The sequence below is a fragment of the Heptranchias perlo genome, chromosome 20, assembly GCF_035084215.1.
Source record: "Heptranchias perlo isolate sHepPer1 chromosome 20, sHepPer1.hap1, whole genome shotgun sequence".
In the NCBI taxonomy this organism is placed as follows: domain Eukaryota; kingdom Metazoa; phylum Chordata; class Chondrichthyes; order Hexanchiformes; family Hexanchidae; genus Heptranchias; species Heptranchias perlo.
The window spans coordinates 24,930,638-24,956,569 of NC_090344.1; the positions used below are offsets into that span (position 1 = coordinate 24,930,638).

Here is a 25,932-nt window from a genome sequence, read left to right on the forward strand (position 1 = left end):
GGGAGAGAGGGAGTGAGAGTGGATTCTGTGGACAGGGAGAGAGGAAATGAGAGTGGATTCTGTGGACAGAGAGAGAGGGAGTGAGAGTGGATTCTGTGGACAGGGAGAGGGAGTGAGAGTGGATTCTGTGGACAGGGAGAGAGGAAGTGAGAGTGGAACCTGTGGACAGGGAGAGAGGAAGTGAGAGTGGAACCTGTGGACAGAGAGAGGGAGTGAGAGTGGATTCTGTGGACAGGGAGAGATCGGATGCAACAAGCACCCGGGAATTGGACATGAAGAGATCTAAGGGAAGAAATATCCGGGAATTGGACAGGGAGAGATCGAAGGGAATAAACGCCTTAGAATTGTACAGGGAGTGATCGAAGGGATGAAACATCCAGGAATTGGACATGGAGAGTTTAAAGGGAATAAACAGCATGGGCTTGGATAAAGAGAGGTGGGAGGGAATAAACACCCAGGAATTGGACAGTGAGAGATCAAAGGGAATAAACACACGGGAATTGGACAGGGAGAGATCAAAGGGAATAAACACACGGGAATTGGACAGGGAGAGATCAAAGGGAATAAACACAGGGGAATTGGACATTGAGAGATCAAAGGGAATAAACACACGGGAATTGGACAGGGAGAGATCAAAGGGAATAAACACACTAGAATTGGACAGGGAGAGATCAAAGAGAATAAACAAACTGGAATTGGACAGGGGAGAGATCAAAGTGAATAAACACACGGGAATTGGATAGAGGAGAGATCAAAGGGAATAAACATACGGGAATTGGACAGGGAGAGATCAAAGGGAATAAACTCGCGGAAATTGGACAGTGAGAGGTATAGTGCAAGAAACACTCAAGGATTGGAGTGGGAGAGCTTGATGGGAAAAATCACCCTGGAATGGAAAGGGAGAGATCGAAGGGAGTAAATACCCTGGAATTTTGAAAGAGAGAGATGGAAGGCAATAAGGGCCGGCGAATGAAACATGAAGAGATCGAAGGGAATAAACAGCGAAGAATTGGATAGGGAGAGATAGAAGGGATTAAACACCCGGGGATTGGACAGGGAGAGTTCGAAGCGAATCAACACCGGAGGATTGGACAGGGAGAATTCGAAGGGAATAAACATCGGATATTGGACACAGGGAGACCAAAGGGAGAAAAGTGCCAGGAATTCGACAGGGAGATATCGAAAGGAATAAACACCCAGCAAGTTGATTGTGAGAGATAGAAGAGATTAAACACACGGGGATTGGACACAGGGATACCGAAGGAAGGACGCCCGAGAATTGTACAGGGAGCGGTAGAGGCGAATATTTACCCAGTGATTGGACACGGAGAGATCAAAATGAATTAACACCCGGAAATTGGACAGGTAGAGATGGAAGGGAGAAAATACATGTGAATTGGTCAGACAGACATGGAAGGGATAAAATACCTGGGAATTGGACAGTGAAACATGGAAGGGAGAAAACACCAGGGAATTGGACAGTGAAATAACGAAGGCAATATACACAGGAATTGGACAGAGAGAAACAGTAAGGAAAAAACACCCACTAATTGGACAGGGAGAGGTCGAAGGGAATAAACACCCTGGAATTGTGCAGAGTGAGATCGAAAGGAATAAACACACGGGAAGTGGACAGAGAGAAGTGGCCGGGAATTAAAACCAGGAATTGGATAGCGATTAATGGAAGGGATTAAACACTCGGGATTGGACAGGGAGAGAATGAAGAGAAGAAACATGCCGGCATGGGCAAGGAGAGTTGGAGGGGAATGAACAACTGGGAATTGGACAGAGAGAGATCGAACGGAATAAACACCCAGGGATTGCAGAGAGAGAGCGATCGAACGGAATAAACACCCAGGGATTGCACAGAGAGCGATCGAACGGAATAAACACCAGGGGATTGCGCAGAGAGAAATCGACCGAATTGAACACCAGGGGATTGCACGGAGAGAGATCGAACTGAATAAACACACGAGGATTGGACAGGGAGAGATCGAACGTAATAAACACCAAGAGATTGGACCGAGAAAGATGGAAGGGAAAAAATACCCGAGGGTTTGACAGGGAGAGGTGGAAGTGTACTGTTTGAGGGGCCCGACCTGTTTCGCAGTAATCATAGACTTTTACATAAGCCGGCTGCAACATCTCCACCACAAAATTATGGCTGTCGTGGAAGGATAATTGTAGGAGACGTTTCGATTTCATCTGTAGAGTGAACTGGGGTAAGTACCGGAGAAAAGATCTATCTGCCCATGAACCTTACCATCCCATGGCCCTGGCCTCACTACACATCTCAACCCCACATCAAAACCCACATCTCAACTGACATCTCAAACGCACATCACAAATTACATCACAAACCCACATCACCACAACCCACATCACAACCACACATCAAAACATCACATCTCACTGACATCACGACCCCAGATCCGAAACAGCACATCACAAACCCACATCACAAACCAACATCTCTTCTCCAGAAAGGTGCCGAGGCAGCAGGAGCAGTTGTGGAGGCCAAGCCCGTGCACGTCCGGTTAGGACGTGGCACAGGCCAAGGTGGAGCCGCCATATTGATATTTATTCGGAGCTACCCTCACCCCGATTCTCAGGCCTGGTTGTAAAATGGCTCTTGTATTCTGGAGTATTCACAAGAGGCAACACCTCAACCCGAGTTGTCAGAGCTGCTTTCTCACTTCCCTAAACAAACAAAAAACGGTGCTCTCTCGACAGAGAGAGAGAGAGAGGGAAGGAAATGAGGGAAGGAGAGAGGGTATCTGACGAAGGAGGGAACAACAACTTGTACAATACAACGCCTTAAATGCGGAAAAACCATCCTGAAGGGCTTCAGGGTGCGGCGACGAAAAAGTTAAGCCAAGGAAGGAGATATTAGGAGGGATGACCAAAAGCTCAGTCAAAGAGATGGGTTTAAGGAGAGTGGGCTTTTTGCTCTCAAGATTGGAGGAGAGGGGAGAGGGAAGGGAAAGGATAAAGGCAAACTACATCTACCTGGAAGGAGGGAGATTGACTGACTCATTCTGATTTATCCCAACCTCGATTGCGCGGGGTTGGTTGTATCTATCAACACATCACAGGAGGTGGAAGAAGAGGTCTGCGGTTCGGGCAATTTTCTGTATTTTCTTTTGGACATTTTGCTTCACCTGGAAAAGACAAGATCTAGGAAGAGGTTGAAGAGAGGCAGGAGAAGGAAATAAGACACATTGTCTAAAGGGGGTGGGGATGGTGAATCATATTTAATAAACACCCCCATTGCCTGGCCGTTGTAATAACTAGGTTTCAAGGGATATCTGTAACAGTCGGGTAAATAGAGTTGATGCACAGATCACCCCTGATCTAATTAAATGGCGCTGCGGGTTCGAGGGGCTGAATAGTCGTCTCCTGTCCCCAATTTTCTACATTTATCAACGTGGAGCTCGAGGAAAGGTTTTTTTCATCAAGTGATCAATGCAGAAAACGCTCAGAAAGCCCGTTAATTTCCTTCTTGCACAATTCAAAAGCACTGGACCCCGATGACAAAGAGCAAGAAAGCCGGATTTCAATCACGAGCCTCATGATTCAGTAATGATGAGTGCATTGTATGGTAACATGGCCGAGCGGTCAAAGCCGCTAGATTTATGCTGCGGGGACGTGGGTTCGAATCCCACGACTGCCAGGATTTTCCGCAATGGATGTTTTGACAAATTCAGAGAAAATCATGGTGGAGTGTGGTCCAGCGGAGGATTTCAAAGAAGCTGCATGTGCAGCAGAGAGAACCATGGACTTTGACTGCACAAAGGGAGACCATTCGGGCCATCGTGTCCGTTCCGCTTTCAAATTCTTGCAGCGGTGGGATTCCATACCATGTACCCGGAGAGATTGGAGCTTTAATCCAGGATGAGTCCCATCAAGGGGACAAGACACGTTTGCATAGGTAAGGGCCGCTCACGTTTGCATCCGTTTCAGCAGAGTGGGACAGGTGAATATGCGGTATTTATCGGTTAGTTGAGACTCAGGGAATACCATGATTGTAAGTTCGATTCCCACTTGGAACAAGCAATCGTTTTGCTTTTGAACAATTCGAACGGAGATGAAGGTACAGTTGGTGTTTTTCAAACTACATCTCCTTATTGGTGTTGCCATGAGGTTCCTCCGACCTATCGTGTTCCAATAGAAGATGAAAGATTTAAAGTAGCGTTTCAACATTACTTGTTCACAGGAGGGAGGCTGTGGTTTTGGTGCCACAGGCTTTGATTTTGATCCATCTGAAAAATGTGGGATTTAACTGGAGCTTTAAACCAGCGCCTTAGACCACTCAGACACGATACTTTCCATCCTCTACTTCAGGATCTACTGTTACAGGAATAGAATTACTACAAGCAAGAATAGTACCTCTGAAGCACCAATGCTCGCAAGGCGGAAGAGTGTTTTATCCAGTTGGAAACCTGTATGAAAGAACATGCAGTCTGGCAGAGCTGGACGTCCAGCCGATTGAATTTTGCGCGAAGCAGATGATGAGGCTCCATCTTGAAAGTTCTTTGGACTTTAGTGTAACAGCTCCGGGGGTCAGAATGGCCGAACGGGTGGAAGGTGCTGAGTTCAGGTCGCAAATTTCACTGGAGGTGCGGGTTTCAAACCTTTCAATACTTTCTCCCTCATGTGCTTATCTCGCTTCCTCTTCAATGCATCCATACGATTGGCCTCAGTTATTTCTTGTCGTAGCGAGTTCCACATTCAAACCAGTCCCTGAGTAAAGAGGTTTCTGTTCAATTCCCTATTGGAATTATTGGCGACTATACTTTCTGTACATTTTCATTATCCTGCAGAATATTCGATACTGTTCTCAACATCTTCTACTACCGTTAATATTGGAGGGATTTAGACTATGGTAATGATCACTGCGATTATTTCCGATTTCATTAATTTGATGCAAATTGAACAATACTAAACTGGCGAAACATTCCCTGCCGATATTAAACACACCTTGAGTTTCAATCGTAACGTGTCTGACAACAACTTATAAAGCGAAGTATTTGAAACACGTTGGGGTCACAGTTTCTTTTTGCACAGAACAAAACCTAAATCATTTAAGATGGCATTTTTTTTACTGCATCAAAATAAACAATATCTTGTTGTCAGGTTTGGCTGCTTCGTTCTTCAGTGTCAAAGGGAGAATTGTCTGATCTCCTCATTTATTTCACGTAAGAAACAAACACAAACACAAACACATGCATTAGATCAGAATCAACTCACAGATGGACTCACAATGAAAATTACAGCGAGAGACACAGACAGCATCGGGAAACACAGAGAAACAGACAAAAGAAATGGATGAGTGCAAAATGGCCCCACACTCCTCAAACTCACCGTCTGTGCTCAAAGGAAGCTGACAGATATCAGTGAGAAGATGTAATACTGTACCAACGTGACTTGGCGCCGTGGCTTAGCTAGTCAAAGCGCTTGTCTCGTTAACAGGAGATCCTGGGTTCGATTCCCAGCGGTACTTTTTTGTTTCCTTAGTGATATTTACGACTTTGTGAATTTGAGCAACAAAATATCACAGGGCACATTTGATGTCCAGATCACCCATGATCAAATTGAAGAGCGCAGCAGGTTCGAGGAGCTGAATTGTATTCTCCTGTCCCGATGTTCCCATACTGCTCAACGCGGGGCTGTACGACAAGTAAAAGAAAATCATCAGACTGACTCCAGATTGAAGATCGGGTGTTCAGAAGGAAGTTTCCTCAGATTGTTGGACAAATTGACGCAATGAAGCAAAACCAATTGCTCCTTCCCTGCCAGAAGAGGCAACAAATGTTGTCAGTGGGCCCGGTTATCGCAGTCGTTCGAGCATGTGACTCTTGATTTCAGGGTCGAGGGTTCGAGCCCCACGTTGGGTGGTTCACATTTTATTGCTCACAAAGGGTTACAGGTGCAACCTCTTATCTTCAATTCATGAAATCCAGTTTTATAAACGGATACAACAATGAGCTGTGTGAAAGAAAACGGTGAACACTGGCAAACATCCAGTCCCGTCCCGATTCGACCTTTTGATTCCTTGCACGTGGGACACGGCAGATTATCTGTTCAATTCGGATTCATTTTTTGCTGTTATTAAATATTAAGTAATATAATGTTTAGAAGATGATAACTCTGGATCCATGAGCCTCTCTGATCCCTCCAGACCGCCCCTTACCCCCTTTAATTCTCCCTGAGCTCATTGTCTTCTCCGATACGTTCTGTAACTTACCTTCTCCGATCCCCTCAGAGAGTCCCTGATCCCCTTTGATACCTTTTCAGCGTCCTTTACGTTCTCTGATACACTGAGTGCCCCTTATTGACTAATATGCACGGAGACCCCTTACATTATCTGACACCCTCTGACAATCCGATCCCCTATCTCAGATCCCCTTGCCCGACCGGATCACCACGAAGAAGCCATTAAACTCCCTGATACCTTCTCAGAAGATTTACAGGTTTATTGTACAATCTCGGGTTTCGGCAGCTCTCTCTGTTGGGAGAATCCAGAATGAGGGGGCTTAATCTGAAACGTAGAGCAAAACCATTCATCTGATAAATCAGGAAGCACTTTATCACAGAAAGTGTCTTAGAAATCTGGAACTCTTTTCAACAAAAGGCTGAAGATGTTGGGTCAATTCACATATTGAAGACTGACATCGATGGATTTTTCCACGAAAGTGTATCAAGGGATATGTGTCACAGTCGGGTTAATAGAGTTGGTACACAGATAACCCCTGATCTAATTCAATAGCGCAGCAGGTTCGAGGGGCTGAATAGTCTTCTCCTGTCCTCAATTTTCTATGTTTATCAACGTGGAGCTCGATGACAAGTTTTTTGATCAAGTGTTAAATGCAGGAAGGGCTCAGAAAGCCCTTTAATTTCCTTCCTGCACAATTCAAAAGCACTGGACCCAGATGATAAAGAGCAAGAAAGACGGATTTCAATCACTAGCCTCATGTTTCAGTAATGATGAGCTTTGTTCGTGGCAGCATGGCCGAGCGGTCTAAGGCGCTGGATTTAGGCTCCAGTCTCTGCGGGGACGTGGGTTCGAATCCCACTGCTGTCAGGGTTAGGAGCAATGTTTGTTTTGACGTATTCACAGAAAATCATGGTGGAGTCTGGTCCAGCGGAGAATGCAAAAGAAGCGAAAAGTGCAGCAATGAGAATCATGGACAGTTGCTGCACAAAGGTGGACCATTCGGCCCATCGTGTCCGTGCCGCTTTCAAATGATTGCAGCTTTGCGATTCTATATCATGTACCCAGAGAGACTTTAGCTCTAATCCAGGATTCGTTTCATCAAGGGGACAAGACACGTTTTCATAGGTAAGTGCGGCTCATGTCCGCATCTTTTCCAGCAGAGTGGGACATGGAAATACGCGGTATTTGTATATCAGTAAAGGTTCGGGGAATGCCGAGATTGTGAGTTCGATTCCCACTTGGAACAAACAATCGTTTTGCTTGTGAACAATTCGAACGGAGTTGAAGGAACAATTGGTCTTCTTCCAACGACATCTCCTTATTGGTGTTGCCATGTGGTTCCTCCGGCCTATCGTGTTCCAATAGCAGATGAGAGGTTAAAAGCAGCGCTTCAGCATTACTTGTTTACAGGAGGGAGGCTGTGGTTTTGGAGCCATAGGCTATGATTTTGATCCATCTACAAAATGTGGGATTTATCTGGAGCTTTAAAACAGCGCCTGAGACGACTCAGACACGATACTTTCCACCCTGCACTTCAGGATCTACTGTTACAGGAATAGAAATACTACAAGCAAGAATAGTACATCTGAAGCACCAATGCTCGCACGGCAGAAGAGTGTTTTGTCCAGTTGGAAACCTGCATGAAAGAACATGCAGCCTGGCAGAGCTGGACGTCCAGCTGATTGAATTTTGTGTGAAGCAGATGATGAGGCTCCTTTTTGCGTGTTCTCTGGGCTTCAGTGTAACAGCTCCAGGGATCAGAATGGCCTACAGGGTGTAAGGTGCTGAGCTCATGTCGCAATCTTCCCTGCAGGCGTGGGTTCCAATCCCAACAATTGAATGATTCTAATAAAGTTGCATGAGTCGCCAGCATAGGGACTTGCACTGATTGAAATGCGAGAAGCCCAGTGTCCAAGTCCCGCATAAAGCGGACAGTTTTAATCAAAAATCTCCAATTCATAAAAAAACATTGAAGAAGACAGAAATATTTCTAATTAATAACTGCCACGAAATCCGATTTACGCTGAAATATTATTCATGTTTCCAATTAACTGCAACAAGCTTGTGCATCAACATACAAACGGGATTTTTTAACCAAACGCAGCCGAACGAATTCCAGCCGTTTTTTGAATCCTGTTCTTCACAGGGAGAGGATTCAAATTCAAAGCAGAAACTTAGATTGTTGAGAGAATGCTCTGCAATCAAGGCGACAACCTGAGCGAGGAAAACCGCAGTGAGTGTCGAGTCCAACGGCCTAACCTCCCGCCCAAGATTTCTGCAGTCGGCGGGAAGGAAGTCGTGACTGTGGCTCTCAGCGTCACGTGGGAGCAGAACACCAAAAAATATTCATCGAGTTTCATCGAAACAAGAACACAGAAGCAGGCCATTCGGCCCAACTGGTGTCTGCCGGCGTTTATGCTCCACACGAGCCTCCTCCCTCCCTACTTCATCTAAACATATCAGGATACCCCTCTATTGCTGTCTCCCTCATGGGCTTATCTGGCTTCCTTTTCAATGCATCAATATTATTTTCTTCATGTATTCCTTTTCTTAGCACGTCCCACATTCTAACCACTCTCTGGGTAAAGAGGTTTCTGTTGAATTCCCTATTGGAATTATTGGCGACTATTCCTTCTGTTTATATTCATTATCCTGCAGAATATTCGATACTGTTCTCAACATGTTCTGTTACCTTTAATATTAGAATGGTTTAGACTGTTGTAATGGTCGCTGCGATTATTTCCGATTTCATTCATTTAACGCAAATTAAATAATACGAAACTAGCGAAACATGCCCTGTCGAAATTAAACACACCTTGAGTTGCAAACGTAACGTTTCTGGCAACAACTTACAAGTTCTAAATATCTTCGGGTCACAGTTTCTTTTTGCACATAACTGAACCGAAATCATTTTTTTTTTTTTTCCTTTCGAACCGAAATCATTCAAGGTGTCATATTTCATTTACTGCTACAAAACAAACAAGATCTTGCGATTAAGTTTGGTTTCTTAGTTCCTCAGTCTTAAATTCCCCATTTCCAACAACGTTCACCTGAGGAAGGAGGAAGCCTCCGAAAGCTTGTGAATTTAAAATAAAATTGCTGGACTATAACTTGGTGTTGTAAAATTTTTTACAAGTCTTAAAGGGAGCACTGTTTGATCTCCTCATTTATTTCACGTAATAAACAAACACAAACACAAACACATGCATTAGATCAGAATCAACTCACAGATGGACTCACAAAGAAAAACACAGCGAGAGACACAGACAGTATCGGGAAACACAGAGAAATGGACAAAAGAAATGGATGACTTCAAAATGGACCCGCATTCCTCAAATTAACCTTCTCTGCTCTTCGGCAGCTCACAGGTATCAGTCCGAAGATGTGTTTGTTTAGCAACGTGGTTCTGCGCCGTGGTTCAGCTGGTCAAAGCGCTTGTTTTTTCAACAGGCGATCGTGCGTTCGACTCCCAGTCGTGTCTTTTTGTTTCCTGAGTGATATTTAGCACTTTGTGAATTTCAGCAACAAAATATCACTGGTCGGTATTTGTATCGGTTGAGAAGCCAACAAGGAAAGGATTCCAGAATTGCAGTGCGGAAGTCCTCTTTCGTTCTGCAGACAGGCCTCTCACAGAAAGTGTCCTGAATACATTTCGCGGTTACTGCTCTGGAGGGCTGATTTTACAAGATTCTTTACTTTCAAACAGCAACCCACCTCCCACCCAAAGATGCGATGCGAAACTGGTATGAGAGCAAGTTTCGGTGTTCAGCTTTTGTCCGCAATGTGCAATTCGGAGAAACTCATTTATAGCACATCTTAGTATCAATGATAATGTCAGGCACAAGACAGTTGGGTTGGATCCGTCTCTTGCAATAATTACAAAGGATAATAGATTACAAAGTAAAAAGCCAATCCAATCTCTCAATCTCTCCGTCACATTCTCGGTGAGTGGACGTAAACCAGTAGAAGAAGCGATAACAAAGAGCTGAGTAGTTTAGTTTGTTTCATTTTCCTTCAGGCAAGTACAGATGAAGAGAATGATCGCTGTTTCCTGCTAAACAAGTAACTGGAATGAGCATTGTATCTGGTTCCCACGGTACCATCCACGTGTATATCTGATATTTACACAGATACCTTCCTTCCTTACTAATTGTAGGAAACTTCTGGTACGGTTCGATCACACTTCAGAAGGACAGAAACACGTAAAATATAGCCACCGCCTGGTGACATCTTCTAGATGAGAGAAGTTTTAGGTTTGTGGAACCATAGAATCATAGAATTTTACAGCACGGCAGGAGGCCATTCGGCACGTCGTGCCTGTGCCGGCTCTTCGAAAGTTCAGTCCAGTTTAGTCCCACTTTACCCCGATAGATCTGCAATTTAGTCCTCTTCACATAAATGTTCAATTCCCGTTTGAAAGATCATGTACAATCTGCTTCCACCGCCCTATCAGGTATTGCGTTCCATCTCTTAAGAACCCTCTGTGTGGAAAGAAATTCTCCTCAATTCCCCTTTTGACAACTATTTTCAATCTAAGACCTCTGGTTACCGGCCCGCTTGCCAGAGGAAACAGTCTCGCCCTCCTTGCTCTATCACAACCCCTCATGATATTGAATGCCTCTATTAGGTCTCCACTTAACCTTCTCTGCTCTAAGGAGAACAATCACAGCTTCTCCGATCTCTCCACATAACTGAAGTCCCTCATCCCTGGTATCATCCTGGTAAACTGCCTTTGCACCGTCTCCAAAGCATTTTCATCCTTCCTCAATGGTGGTGCCTAGAATTGAACAACGTACTCCAGCTGAGGCCTAACGAGTAATTGGTAAAGGTTTAGCCTTGACTTTCTTCGTTGGACTATAACCGGGTGTTGTGCATCTCCTTACATTTGTCCACCCCAGTCCATCACCGGCATCTCCACATCGTGGCCACTATCGACACCACAAACTGCCGGCTAAAAGTGGAGAGAATCTCCAAGAAGATCACGCATAAGTTTCTACAGAGCTGAAAGAAAGCAGACAAGATCCCGAAAGGACTACAGATCACGAACCCACTCAAGTCGATATACAACACAGACTACGCTGAGAGACTCTGCCTTTGGACCTCTCGCACACACCGCAACCATCTCAATGGACTCTCTGAGGGTATCGGAGAAGGTAAGAGACAGAGCGTATCAGCGATGATAAGGAGCACATGGATAATCAAATAGGGTAAGGGGGGGATCAGGAGGTATCAGAGGCGAATTGTTCCAGAGTTGGCATCTCCTAAATATTACATTTTCTGACCTTCAACATTTTTAATAACAGCAAAAAATGAATCAGATTGAACCGATAACCTGTCCGTGTCCCATGTGGAGGGAACGAGAAGGTAGAATCGGGAGGGAGTGGAAAATTGGCAACCCTCACGGTTTCCTTTCACACAGCTCAGGGTTGTGTCTGGTTGGAATCTGGAGATAAGAGGTTGCACTTTGAAACTTTTATCACCGAGTGTGAAAAGTAGAACACAAATCGCCCAACGTGGGGCTCGAGCCCACGACCCTGAGATGAAGAATATCATGCTTTCCCGACTGAGCGAGCCGGACCGATTGCCAAAACTCTTCCCATCCTATTATTGCAGAGAGACAGCTGTTGGCTTTGCTGCAGGAGTTCAGTTCGTTCCACAATCTCAGGGTATCTACTTCTGAACACCCGTTTTTTTTCATTCTGGAGTTAGTCTGATGTCTTTTAACATTCGTGCAGCCCCGCGCTGAGCAGTATAGGAATATCAGGACAAGGGAAGGCCATTCAGCCCCTCGAACCTGCTGCCCCATTCAATTAGATCATGAGTTGATCTGCAATTCATCTCTGTTTCTCCGCCTTGGAATCATATTCCTTGGTACCCGAACCGAAAAACGATCTATCACTATCAGACTTCAAATTATGAATTGAGCCACAATCCACATCCTTTGGGATGAGAGAGTTCCAGCTTTCGGCCGTATTTTGTATGCGAAAGTGATTCCTGATTTCTTGCATGATTATTCCAGCTCCAATTTCATTTTGGATTCGGCCAACAGAGAGAGAGAAAAAGGCCGTCTTAACCGGAGATTGATCCTTTAAAGATCTCTCACAAATCAACTGAAACCAGTCGGAATGCGAATACCATTTCACTTTTCCAAAATAAAGGGAGTGACATTCATTGTGGAAACAGTCTGATGTCGCTCACTGCAGAAATATCCATGTCAGTGTGATTCAGACTGAAGGAGCTCGCCTGCAACCTTCGAACCTTCTCTGTCAAGAAGTATTCCGACTTCGTTCAAGCCAATCTCGTTTTTTTTGGATATTTTTCAGATGCCTGTTATCCAACCGCAGAATAAATGGTGGAAAATCAGACGCACTCAGCTGGCAATGTTTGCGGTACATTTTCTGCCAGACAAGACACACATTCGAACACAAGAAATGCGAGACAATGAATGTGAAGGTAAAAGGTTGCTTTTGCGTCCTCTAGTGGGTTCAAACCACCAACTTTTCAGTTCGCAGCAGAACGCGCGAACCAATTGCGCCACAGAAACAGAGCTTACAAATGTTCAAGGACTAATTCATCGAGCTGAAGCTTCAGGTTGCCGCGCTCAATGGAACAGCTTTCTTCCAATCAGTTCACTTTTCCAAAATAAAGGGTGTGCAGCTTGCACGAGTGAAAATCTATGCTGTATTATTTCTGAAAATTAAACTCACCTTGCCATTAAACACCTGTCTGTTGAAAGACTCAGTCCGCTCGTGGAAGAGAGGATTGATTTTTGAGCTGTGATTCGCCATTCTCTGTTCCAGTAATATTCAGGTTTGCTGAAAATGAGATGAGATGAAATGAGCAGGACAATCCAGCAGGTCTGTGACACTACACGGTGTCTACAAAGTTGTCTCTTGCACTTACAGTGAAGTGGACGACAATTTTCACTCTTAAACCAGTAATTATTATGTTAAGAAAAAATGTGGCCGAGTAAGACTCGATTTCAGCGCGGTGACACGGGCCAGAGTAAAGTTCAGTTAATGCGATTGCCGAGTGGCGAGAGGGTGGATTTGGAACTCTTGTGCGGCCGCGCTGCACATTGTCCAGATCTGTTTGGAGCGATATTCCCTTCAATTCATCACTTACAGGGACAGTTTGATTCTAAGTTTCTTTTCCCCGGTGGTTGCTGAGATTTCAAAAATAAACGCGACCCGTGCTTACCCCAAACTCGTCACTTACACGCTGACAGATACAAGGCCGTCACACTCTTCACTTCAGTGAGATGAAAGCGGAAAGCGATTTCACGGTCGAATGCAATGGCGAACAAAACACATTCAATGAAAGTGCAGGTCATTGAGGGGCCTTTAAAGTCCTGATTGTTTGCACTGAACTTCTTCCCAAAGCGTTTGAGATTCAGGGGGAGTGATTTAGGGACTTCTTTTCCCTCTTTGCAAAAGTTTCAACCGCAGGTCAAGATCAAAAGTCGAGGGCAGAATGAGACGCCTTCCTGAAATTTTGAGAACTCGGGAAGCAGACTTTAGAGCAAGGTTCTGTTTATTGTGAAAAAGCAAATAAAACATTCATTCCGGAACGAGCGAGAATCCTATCAGCTCTAAAAGCAATGGTTACCCGTGATTTGTGCACGCAGCCTTCTGGTGACGCAATAAGTAATGTAGCAATAAGCAGGAAGTTGAAAAGTGGGAATTGATAGATTAAGCGAGTGGGCAAAACTGCGGCAAATAGAGTTCAATGTGTGGGAGGGCGAGGTCATCCACTTTAAATCTGAGAAAGATAAATCAGAGTATTTTCTAAATGGTGAGAATCCAGAAACTGTGGAGGAGCAGAGAGATTTCGGGACCCATGGACAGAAACCGCTACCAGCCAGCGTACAGGTAAAAAATTAATTAAACAGCCGAATGTGCGGTTCGTCGGGCCCGTTAGCTCATTTGCATATAGTATACCGTAATGTCTTGATCACGGATTCGATTCTTGTAATTTAATTTAATTATTTCGGATTTTTGTAACTTTTAAAATGGAAGCTTCACACAAAAAACAACAGACAAATTCAAGGGGACAGTTTTTTGAATAACATCCATTGTAACTTTGCCCCGGGGCCGGAGAAACACGTCTTTTTTTTTTTGCCTTTCTCCGGTTTGCAGATAAACGTTTAACTCGCGGCCTTTTCCCATTAATGATCATCAGCAGCAACAGACAGACTGAGCGGGTCTGACCGCCCCGAGATGTGGAAAAGGCATCAATTTCGAACAAATGCATCAAATCAAAAAGTCACCCAGCACCGAGAGAGAAAAAACCAAGAGAAAAAGGCAGAATGTCACAGAGAAATAAAAGCCAAATACAGACGATATGAATATTTCCCATCCTTGATGCCTTTCTATTCCCTCCCCAATTCTTCAGTGGCGGGTGTCAAATTTTGCTGTAAATAAGTGCGAGAATCGAATCAAGGAAGAAGAAACTAAACAACCATAAACTGCCGAAACTCGGGATTGAACCAAGGAACTTCAGATCTTTCGTCTAACGCTCTCCGAACTGAAATATTTCGACGACACATCCAACCTTTGCTTTGTGTCATTGTCGTGGAAGAAAATATAACCCCAGGAGGAATTGCCCATCCTGTTCATTCCACAATTCATTTTTAAACATCGAACTGATATATACACACCCACACTTCATATTTTAACATCGCACTCATATATACTGACCCAAAGTGCAGGTATAAATGTCGAACTCAAATATACACACCCACAGTTCATATATAAGCATCGCTGTCATACATAAACTCCCAAATTTTATAAATCGATAGCGCACTAATAGATCCACACCCAGTTTAACGGACGTCGATCAGGACCGACTGCCAATAGAGCAATCAGGGTGGGAGCGGCGGCAGCAACAGCGACCGAACAAACTCTGGATCTCATCCTTTACACAGACCGGGAGTTTGACCTGTGAAGTTACACCGTACTTTGATAGCAGGGACGGTGATGGGAACTGACAAGGCATCAGGGGGTCTAATGGCTTCTTGGTGGCGATCCATTTGGGCCAGGGCATCTCAGAGAGGGGAAGAGACAGTCAGAGGGCATCAGAGATTGTTACGGGGTTCAGAGAGGGGAGCGGGCAGTCAGAGGGTGTCAGAGAGTTTATTGAGATCTCGCAGAGAGGAAAGACTGCCAGAGGGTATCAAAGAGTGTAAGGACGCTCAGGGCGTATCAGGGGGTGAGGGGCACTCAGCGTGTATCAGAGAGTGTAAAGGGCGCTGACAAGGTTCAAAGAGGATAATGGACTCTCTGAGGGTATCAGAGAAGATAAGGAGCTCAGGGAGAATCAAAGAGGGTAACGTGGGCTCAGGAGGTATCAGAGAGGCGAATGGATCCAGAGTTGGCATCTTCTAAATATTACACTTCCTAACCATCAACATTTTTAATAACAGCATAAATGAAGCCGATTGAAACGGTATCGGCCTTGTCCCATGTGGAGGGAATGAGAAGATAGTATCGGGAGGGGCTGGATATTTGGCAACGCTCACGGTTTCCTTTCACACAGCTCAGTGTTGTGTCTGTTTATAAAACTGGATTTCTTGAACTGGAGATAAGATGTTGCACTTTGAACCTTTCATCACCCATTGTGAAAAAAAGAACACAAAACGCCCAATGTGTGGTTTAAACCCACGACCCTGAGATTAGGAATTTCGTGCTTTACCGACTGAGCCAGCCGGGCCAGCGGCAGGGCTCCTTCTCATCCTATTATTGCAGAGAGGCAGGTGGTGACGTTGCTGTAGGGGTTCAGTTTGTCCGACAATCCCAAGGTGGCTGAATCTGAACACCCGCTTTTCATTCTCGAGTCAGTCTGATGCCTTTCACCAGTCGTCCAGATCCGCGTTGAGCAGGAGAGGAAAATCGGGACAGGAGAAGACCATTCAGCCCCTCGAACCTGCTGTCTCATTCAATTAGATCATGAGGTGACCATTAATTCATCAATGTTGCCCCGCCTTGGACTCATATCCCTTGGTAACCGAAACGTAAAAAGATCTATCAATATCAGATTTGAAAATTTGAATTGAGCCTCAATCCATATCCTTTGGGATGAGAGAGTTTCAGCTTTCGGCCGTATTTTGTTTGCTAAAGTGATTCCTGATTTCTTGCATGATTAGTCCAGCTCCAATTTCATTTTGGATTCGGCCAACAGAGAGAGAGAAAAAGGCCGCCTTAACCTGCGATTGATCCTTTAACGATCTCTAACAAATCAACTGAAAACTGTCGGAATGTGAATACCATTTCACTTTTCCAAAATAAAGGGAGTGACATTCATTGTGGAAACAGTCTGATGTCGCTCACTGCAGAAATATCCATGTCAGTGTGATTCAGTCTGAAGGAGCTCGCCTGCAACCTTCGAACCTTCTCTGTCAAGAAGTATTCCGACTTCGTTGAAGCTAATCTCGTTTTTTTTGGATATTTTTCCGATGCCTGTGATCCAACCGCAGAATAAATGGTGGAAAATCAGACGCAATACAGCTGGCAATGTTTGGGGTACATTTTCTGGCAGACGAGACACACATTCGAACCGAAGAAATGCGAAACGATGAATGTTAACGTAAAATTTCGCTTCAGCGTCCCCGGGTGGGTTCAAACCACCAACTTTTCAGTTAGCAGCCGAACGCGCGAACCAATTGCGCCAAAGAAACAGAGCTTGCAAATGTTCAAGGACTAATTCATCCAGCTGAAGCTTCAGGTTGCCGCGCTCAATGTGACAGCTTTCTTCCAATCAGTTTACTTTTCCAAAATAAAATGTGTGCAGCTTGCAAGAGTCAAAATCTGTGCTGTATTATTTCTGAAAATTAAACTCACCTTGCCATTAAACACCTGTATGTTGAAAGACTCAGTCCGCTCGTGGAAGAGAGGATTGATTTTTGAGCTGTGATTCGCCATTCTCTGTTCCAGTAATATTCAGGTTTGCTGAAAATGAGATGAGATGAAATGAGCAGGACAAACCAGCAGGTCTGTGACACTACACGGTGTCTACAAAGTTGTCTCTTGCACTTACAGTGAAGTGGACGACAATTTTCACTCTTCAACCAGTAATTATTATTTTCAGAAAAAATGTGGCCGAGAAAGACTCGATTTCAGCGCGGTGACACGGGCCGGAGCAAAGTTCAGTTAATGCGATTGCCGAGTGGCGAGAGGGTGGATTTGTAACTCCTGTGCGGTTGCGCTGCACATTGTCCAGATCTGTTTGGAGCGATATTCCCTTCAATTCATCACTTACAGGGACAGTTTGATTCTAAGTTTCTTTTTCCCGGTGCTTGGTGAGATTTCAGAAATAAACGCGACCCGTGCTTAACCCAAACTCGTCACTAACACGTTGACCGATACAAGGCGGCCACACTCTGCACTTCAGTGAGATGAAAGCCGACAGCGATTTCACGTCGATTCCAATGTCGAAAAAAACTCATTCAATGAAAGTGCAGGTCATTGATGTGCCTTTAAATTCCTGATTGTTTACACAGAACTTCTTCCCAAAGCGTTTGAGATACACGTGGGGCGATTTGGGGACTTCTTCTCCCTCTTTGCAAAAGTTTCATCCGCAGCACAAGATCAAAAGTCGAGGGCAAAATGAAACGATTTGCTGAAATTTGAGAACCAGAGAACCAGAATTTAGAGCAAGGTTCTGTTCATTGAGAAAAAGCAGATGAAACATTCATTCCGGAACGATGCAGAATCCTCTCAACTCTAAAGGCAACGGATAACCCGTGTTTTGAACACGCAGCCTTCTGGTGACACAGGAAGTAATGCAGATGGTAGCAGGAAATTGAAAAGTGGGAATTGATAGATTAAGTGTGTGGACAAAACTGTGACAAATAGAGTTCAATGTGGGGAAGACCGAGGTCATACACTTTAAATCTAAGAAAGATAAATCAGAGTATTTTCTAAATGGTGAGAAACTCGGTGCTGTGGAGGAGCAGAGAGATTTAGGGGTCAAAGTACAGAAATCGCTGCAGGTACAAAAATTAATTAAACAGCCTAATGTGCCGTTGGTACGGCCGGTTAACTCGTTTGCAAAGAGTATACTGTAACATAATGATCACGGACTCGATTCTTGTAATTTACTTTATTTATTTCGCGTTTTTGTAACTTTTGAAATCGAAGCTTTAAAAAGAAAATCCACAGAAAAATTCACGGGGACCGTTTTTGAATTACATCCGTTGTAACTTTGCCCCTGGGCAGGATAAACACGTCTTTCTTTTGATTTGTCTTTCTCCAATTTGCAGATAAACGTTTAACTCGCGGCCTGTTCCCATTAATGATCACCAGCAGCAACAGACAGACAGAGCGGGTCTGACCGCCGCGAGATGTGGAAAATGGATCAGTTTCGGACAAATCAAATAGTCACCTGGCACCGAGAGAGACAAAACCAAGAGAAAAAGGCAGAAGGTAACAGTGAAATAACAGCCAAATACAAACGATATAAATAATTCCCCTCCTTGATGTCGCTCCATTCAATCCCCAATCCTTCAGTGGCGGGAATTAAATTTCACTGCAAATAAATCCGAGAATCGAAGCAAGGAAGAAGAAAGTAAACAAACAATAGCTGCCGAAACTCGGGATTGAACCAAGGACCTTCATATCTTCAGTCTAACGCTCTCCCAACTGAGCTATTTCGGCTCTGTACCCAACGACTACTTTGTGTTATTGTCGTGGAAGAAAATATAACCCCAGGAGGAATTGCCCCTCCTGTTCATTCCACAATTCATATATAAACATCGTACTCATAGAGATACACCCACAGTTCATATATCAACATCGTTTTCATACGTAAACTACCAAAGTTTATAAATCAACAGCGCACTCATACATCCACACCCAGTTTGTGGGAGGAAGTTCGGTACCGACCGCCGATAGAGCTCTCAGAGGCGGAAGCAGCAGCGACCGATCAAACTCTTGATCTCATCCTTATCACAGACCGGTAGATCCACCTGTGAAGTTACACCGCACTTTGATAGCAGGGACGGTAATTGCTTCTGCGAAGGCCTCAGGGCGTCTAATCGCTTCTTAGTGGCGATCCATTGTGGCAAGGGCATCTCAGAGAGGGGAAGGTACTATCAGAGGGCATCAGAGAGTGTAAGGGGGCTCAAAGAGGAGAGCGGGAAGTCAGATGGCATCAGAGAGTGTATTAAGATCTGAGAGAGGGGAAGGACTGCCGAGTATGGGAGAGTGTAAGGCGGCTCAGGGCGCATCTGTGTAAGGGGCAATCAATAGGTATCAGAGCAGGTGAATGGCGCTGACAAGGTTCAAAGTGAATCATGGACTCTCTGAGGGTATCGGAGAAGGTAAGAGACAGAGCGTATCAGCGATGATAAGGAGCACAGGGAGAATCAAATGGGGTAAGGGGGGATCAGGAGGTATCAGAGAGGCGAATTGTTCCAGCGTTGGCATCTCCTAAATATTACATTTTCTGACCTTCAACATTTTTAATAACAACAAAAAGTGAATCCAATTGAACCGATAACCTGTCCGTGTCCCATGTGGAGGGAACGAGAAGGTAGAATCGATAGGGAGTGGATATTTGGCAACGCTCACGGTTTCCTTTCACACAGCTCAGGGTTGTGCCTGTTTCGAATTTGGAGACAAGAGGTTGCACTTTAAAAATTTTATCACCGAGTGTGAGAAGTGGAAAACAAATCGCCCAACGTGGGGCTCGAACCCACGACCCTGAGATTAAGAGTCACATGCGCTACCGACTGAGCTAGCCGGGCCGACTGCTGAAATTCTTCCCATCTTATCATTGCAGAGAGACAACTGTTGGCTTTTCTGCTGGAATTCCGTTCGTTCCACAATCTCAGGGTATCGACTTCTGAACACCAGTTTTTTCATTCTGGGGTTAGGCTGATGTATTTTACCATTCGTCCAGCTCCGCGCTGAGCAGTATCGGAACATCGGGACAAGAGAAGGCCATTCAGCCCCTCGAACCTGCTGCCCCATTCAATTGGATCATGAGTTGATCTGAAATTCATCTCTGTTTCTCCGTCTTGGACTCATATTCATTGGTACCCGAATCGAAAAACGATCTGTCAATATCAGACTTCAAATTATGAATTGAACCACAATCCACATCCTTTGGGATGAGAGAGTTCCAGCTTTCGGCCGTATTTTGTTTGCTAAAGTGATTCCTGATTTCTTGCATGATTAGTCCAGCTCCAATTTCATTTTGGATTCGGCCTACAGAGAGAGAGAAAAAGGCCGTCTTCACCGGAGATTGATCCTTTAGCGATCTCTCACAAATCAACTGAAACCAGTCGGAATGTGAATACCATTTCACTTTTCCAAAATACAGGGAGTGACATTCATTGTGGAAACAGTCTGATGTCGCTCACTGCAGAAATATCCATGTCAGTGTGAAGGAGCTCGCTTGCAACCTTCGAACCTTCAAAAGTCGAGGGCAAAATGAAACGATTTGCTCAAATTTGAGATCCAGAGAAACAGAATTTAGAGCAAGGTTCTGTTTATTGAGAAAAAGCAGATGAAACATTCATTCCGGAACGATACAGAATCCTATCAGCTCTAAAGGCAACGGTTACCCCGTGTTTTGAACACGCAGCCTTCTGGTGACGCATTAAGAAACGCAGATGGTCGCATGAAATTGAAAAGTGGGAATTGATAGATTAAGTGTGTGGACAAAACTGTGGCAAATAGTGTTCAATGTGGGGGAGACCGAGGTCATACACTTTAAATCTAAGAAAGATAAATCAGAGTATTTTCTAAATGGTGAGAAACTCGGTGCTGTGGAGGAGCAGAGAGATTTAGGGGTCAAAGTACAGAAATCGCTGCAGGCACAAAAATTAATTAAACAGCCTCATGTGCCGTTGGTACGGCCGGTGAACTCGTTTGCAAAGAGTATACCGTAATATCATGATCAAGGATTCGATTCTTGCAATTTACTTTATTTATTTCGCGTTGTTGTAACTTTCAAAATCGAAGCTTTACAAAGAAAATCCACAGACAAATTCACGGGGACCGTTTTTTGAATTACATCCATTGTAACTTTGCCCCTGGGCCGGAGAAACACGTCTTTCGCTTTATTTGTCTTTCTCCAATTTGCAGATAAACGTTTAACTCGCGGCCTGTTCCCATTAATGATCATCAGCAGCAACAGACAGACAGAGCGGGTCTGACCGCCCCGAGATGTGGAAAATGGAGCAGTTTCGGACAAATCAAATAGTCACCTGGCACCGAGAGAGACAAAACCAAGAGAAAAAGGCAGAAGGTAACAGTGAAATAACAGCCAAATACAAACGATATAAATAATTCCCATCCTTGATGTCTCTCTATTCAATCCCCAATCCTTCAGTGGCGGGAATTAAATTTCACTGCAAATAAATCCGAGAATCGAAGCAAGGAAGAAGAAAGTAAACAAACAAAAACTGCCGAAACTCGGGATTGAACCAAGGACCTTCAGATCTTCAGTCTCACGTTCTCCCAACTGAGCTATTTCGGCTCTGTACCCAACGATTACTTTGTGTTATTGTCGTGGAAGAAAATATAACCCCAGGAGGAACTGCCCCTCCTGTTCATTCCACAATTCATATATAAACATCGTACTCGTAGAGATACACCCACAGTTCATATATAAACATCGTTGTCATACGTAAACTACCAAAGTTTATAAATCAACAGCGCACTCATACATCCACACCCAGTTTGTGGGAGGAAGATCGGTACCGACCGCCGATGGAGCTCTCAGAGGCGGAAGCAGCAGCGACCGATCAAACTCTTGATCTCATCCTTAACACAGACCGGTAGATCCACCTGTGAAGTTACACCGCACTTTGATAGCAGGGACGGTAATTGCTTCTGAGAAGGCCTCAGGGCGTCGAATCGCTTCTTAGTGGCGATCCATTGTGGCAAGGGCATCTCAGAGAGGGGAAGGTACTATCAGAGGGCATCAGAGAGTGTAAGGGGGCTCAAAGAGGAGAGTGGGAAGTCAGATCGCATCAGAGAGTGTATTAAGATCTGAGAGAGGGGAAGGACTGCCGAGTATGGGAGAGTGTAAGGCGGCTCAGGGCGCATCTGTGTAAGGGGCAATCAATAGGTATCAGAGCAGGTGAATGGCGCTGACAAGGTTCAAAGTGAATCATGGACTCTCTGAGGGTATCGGAGAAGGTAAGAGACAGAGCGTATCAGCGATGATAAGGAGCACAGGGAGAATCAAATGGGGTAAGGGGGGATCAGGAGGTATCAGAGAGGCGAATTGTTCCAGCGTTGGCATCTCCGAAATATTACATTTTCTGACCTTCAACATTTTTAATAACAACAAAAAGTGAATCCAATTGAACCGATAACCTGTCCGTGTCCCATGTGGAGGGAACGAGAAGGTCGAATCGAGAGGGAGTGGATATTTGGCAACGCTCACGGTTTCATTTCACACAGCTCAGGGTTGTGCCTGTTTCGAATCTGGAGACAAGAGGTTGCACTTTAAAAATTTTATCACCGAGTGTGAAAAGTGGAACACAAATCGCCCAACGTGGGGCTCGAACCCACGACCCTGAGATTAAGAGTCTCATGCTCTACCGACTGAGCTAGCCGGGGCGACTGCTAAAATTCTTCCCATCTTATCATTGCAGAGATACAACTGTTGGCTTTGCTGCAGGAGTTCAGTTCGTTCCACAATCTCAGGGTATCGACTTCTGAACACCCGTTTTTTCATTCTGGAGTTAGTCTGATGTCTTTTACCATTCGTCCAGCTCCGCGCTGAGCAGTATCGGAACATCGGGACAAGAGAAGGCCATTCAGCCCCTCGAACCTGCTGCCCCATTCAATTGGATCATGAGTTGATCTGCAATTCATCTCTGTTTCTCCGTCTTGGACTCATATTCCTTGGTACCCGAATCGAAAAACGATCTGTCAATATCAGACTTCAAATTATGAATTGAACCACAATCCACATCCTTTGGGATGAGAGAGTTCCAGCTTTCGGCCGTATTTTGTTTGCTAAAGTGATTACTGATTTCTTGCATGATTAGTCCAGCTCCAATTTCATTTTGGATTCGGCCAACAGAGAGAGAGAAAAAGGCCGTCTTCACCGGAGATTGATCCTTTAGCGATCTCTCACAAATCAACTGAAACCAGTCGGAATGTGAATACCATTTCACTTTTCCAAAATAAAGGGAGTGACATTCATTGTGGAAACAGTCTGATGTCGCTCACTGCAGAAATATCCATGTCAGTGTGAAGGAACTCGCTTGCAACCTTCGAACCTTCTCTGTCAAGAAGTATTCCGACTTCGTTCAAGCCAACCTCGTTTTTTTGGATATTTTTCATATGCCTATTATCCAACCGCAGAATAAATGGTGGAAAATCAGACGCACTCAGCTGGCAATGCTTGCGGTACATTTTCTGGCAGACAAGACACACATTCGAACCCAAGAATTTGCGAGACAATGAATGTTAAGGTAAAAGGTTGCCTTCGTGTCCTCAAACGACCAACTTTTCAGTTCGCAGCGAAACGCGCTAACCAATTGCGCCACAGAAACAGAACTTGCAAATGTTCAAGGACTAATTCATCGAGCTGACGCTTCAGGTTGCCGCACTCAATGTAACAGCTTTCTTCCAATCAGTTTACTTTTCCAAAATAAAATCTGTGCAGCTTGCACGAGTCAAAATCTGTGCTGTATTATTTCTGAAAATTAAACTCACCTTGCCATTAAACACCTGTATGTTGAAGGACTCAGTCCGCTCGTGGAAGAGAGGATTGATTTTTGAGCTGTGATTCGCCATTCTCTGTTGCAGTAATATTCAGGTTTGCGGAAAATGAGATGAGATGAAATGAGCAGGACAAACCAGCAGGTCTGTGACACTACACGGTGTCTACAAAGTTGTCTCTTGCACTTACAGTTAAGTGGACGACAATTTTCACTCTTAAACCAGTAATTATTATGTTAAGAAAAAATGTGGCCGTGAAAGACTCGATTTCAGCGCGGTGACACGGGCCAGAGTAAAGTTCAGTTCATGCGATTGCCGAGTGGCGAGAGGGTGGATTTGTAACTCCTGTGCGGCTGCGCTGCACATTGTCCAGATCTGTTTGGAGCGATATTCCCTTCAATTCATCACTTACAGGGACAGTTTCATTCTAAGTTTCGTTTTCCCGGTGCTTGGTGAGATTTCAGAAATAAACGCGACCCGTGCTTAACCCAAACTCGTCACTAACACATTGACCGATACAAGGCGGCCACACTCAGCACTTCAGTGAGATGAAAGCCGACAGCGATTTCTCGTCGATTCCAATGGCGAAAAAAAGTCATTCAATGAAAGTGCAGGTCATTGAGGTGCCTTTAAATTCCTGATTGTTTACACAGAACTTCTTCCCGAAGCGTTTGAGATACACGTGGGGCGATTTGGGGGACTTCTTCTCCCTCTTTGCAAAAGTTTCATCCGCAGCACAAGATCAAAAGTCCAGGGCAAAATGAAACGATTTGCTCAAATTTGAGATCCAGAGAAACAGAATTTAGAGCAAGGTTCTGTTTATTGAGAAAAAGCAGATGAAACATTCATTCCGGAACGATACAGAATCCTATCAGCTCTAAAGGCAACGGTTACCCCGTGTTTTGAACACGCAGCCTTCTGGTGACGCATTAAGAAACGCAGATGGTAGCAGGAAATTGAAAAGTGGGAATTGATAGATTAAGTGTGTGGACAAAACTGTGGCAAATAGTGTTCAATGTGGGGGAGACCGAGGTCATACACTTTAAATCTAAGAAAGATAAATCAGAGTATTTTCTAAATGGTGAGAAACTCGGTGCTGTGGAGGAGCAGAGAGATTTAGGGGTCAAAGTACAGAAATCGCTGCAGGCACAAAAATTAATTAAACAGCCTAATGTGCCGTTGGTACGGCCGGTGAACTCGTTTGCAAAGAGTATACCGTAATATCATGATCAAGGATTCGATTCTTGCAATTTACTTTATTTATTTCGCGTTGTTGTAACTTTCAAAATCGAAGCTTTACAAAGAAAATCCACAGACAAATTCACGGGGACCGTATTTTGAATTACATCCATTGTAACTTTGCCCCTGGGCCGGAGAAACACGTCTTTCGCTTTATTTGTCTTTCTCCAATTTGCAGATAAACGTTTAACTCGCGGCCTGTTCCCATAAATGATCATCAGCAGCAACAGACAGACAGAGCGGGTCTGACCGCCCCGAGATGTGGAAAATGGAGCAGTTTCGGACAAATCAAATAGTCACCTGGCACCGAGAGAGACAAAACCAAGAGAAAAAGGCAGAAGGTAACAGAGAAATAACAGCCAAATACAAACGATATAAATAATTCCCATCCTTGATGTCTCTCTATTCAATCCCCAATCCTTCAGTGGCGGGAATTAAATTTCACTGCAAATAAATCCGAGAATCGAAGCAAGGAAGAAGAAAGTAAACAAACAAAAACTGCCGAAACTCGGGATTGAACCAAGGAACTTCAGATCTTCAGTTTAACGTTCTCCCAACTGAGCTATTTCGGCTCTGTACCCAACGGTTACTTTGTGTTATTGTCGTGGAAGAAAATATAACCCCAGGAGGAATTGCCCCTCCTGTTCATTCCACAATTCATATATAAACATCGTACTCGTGGAGATACACCCACAGTTCATATATAAACATCGTTGTCATACGTAAACTACCAAAGTTTATAAATCAACAGCGCACTCATACATCCACACCCAGTTTGTGGGAGGAAGA

The 25,932-nt window shown here is 44.5% G+C and overlaps 6 non-coding genes across 6 annotated transcripts; 1 reads left to right on the plus strand and 5 right to left on the minus strand.

Moving 5' to 3' along the window:
- Nucleotides 1–7,002: 7,002 nt before the first annotated feature.
- Nucleotides 7,003–7,084, plus strand: trnal-uag (transfer RNA leucine (anticodon UAG)). The gene has a single exon. It is a non-coding gene; the product is annotated as a tRNA-Leu (tRNA).
- An 11,713-nt stretch (nucleotides 7,085–18,797) lies between these two features.
- On the minus strand, nucleotides 18,798–18,870 carry trnaf-gaa (transfer RNA phenylalanine (anticodon GAA)). Its single transcript has one exon. It is a non-coding gene; the product is annotated as a tRNA-Phe (tRNA).
- A 1,018-nt stretch (nucleotides 18,871–19,888) lies between these two features.
- On the minus strand, nucleotides 19,889–19,961 carry trnak-cuu (transfer RNA lysine (anticodon CUU)). Its single transcript has one exon. It is a non-coding gene; the product is annotated as a tRNA-Lys (tRNA).
- A 1,666-nt stretch (nucleotides 19,962–21,627) lies between these two features.
- Nucleotides 21,628–21,700, minus strand: trnaf-gaa (transfer RNA phenylalanine (anticodon GAA)). The gene has a single exon. It is a non-coding gene; the product is annotated as a tRNA-Phe (tRNA).
- A 1,018-nt stretch (nucleotides 21,701–22,718) lies between these two features.
- Nucleotides 22,719–22,792, minus strand: trnak-cuu (transfer RNA lysine (anticodon CUU)). The gene has a single exon. It is a non-coding gene; the product is annotated as a tRNA-Lys (tRNA).
- Nucleotides 22,793–25,642: 2,850 nt separating this feature from the next.
- trnaf-gaa (transfer RNA phenylalanine (anticodon GAA)) lies at nucleotides 25,643–25,715 on the minus strand. Its single transcript has one exon. It is a non-coding gene; the product is annotated as a tRNA-Phe (tRNA).
- Between the last annotated feature and the right edge of the window lie 217 nt (nucleotides 25,716–25,932).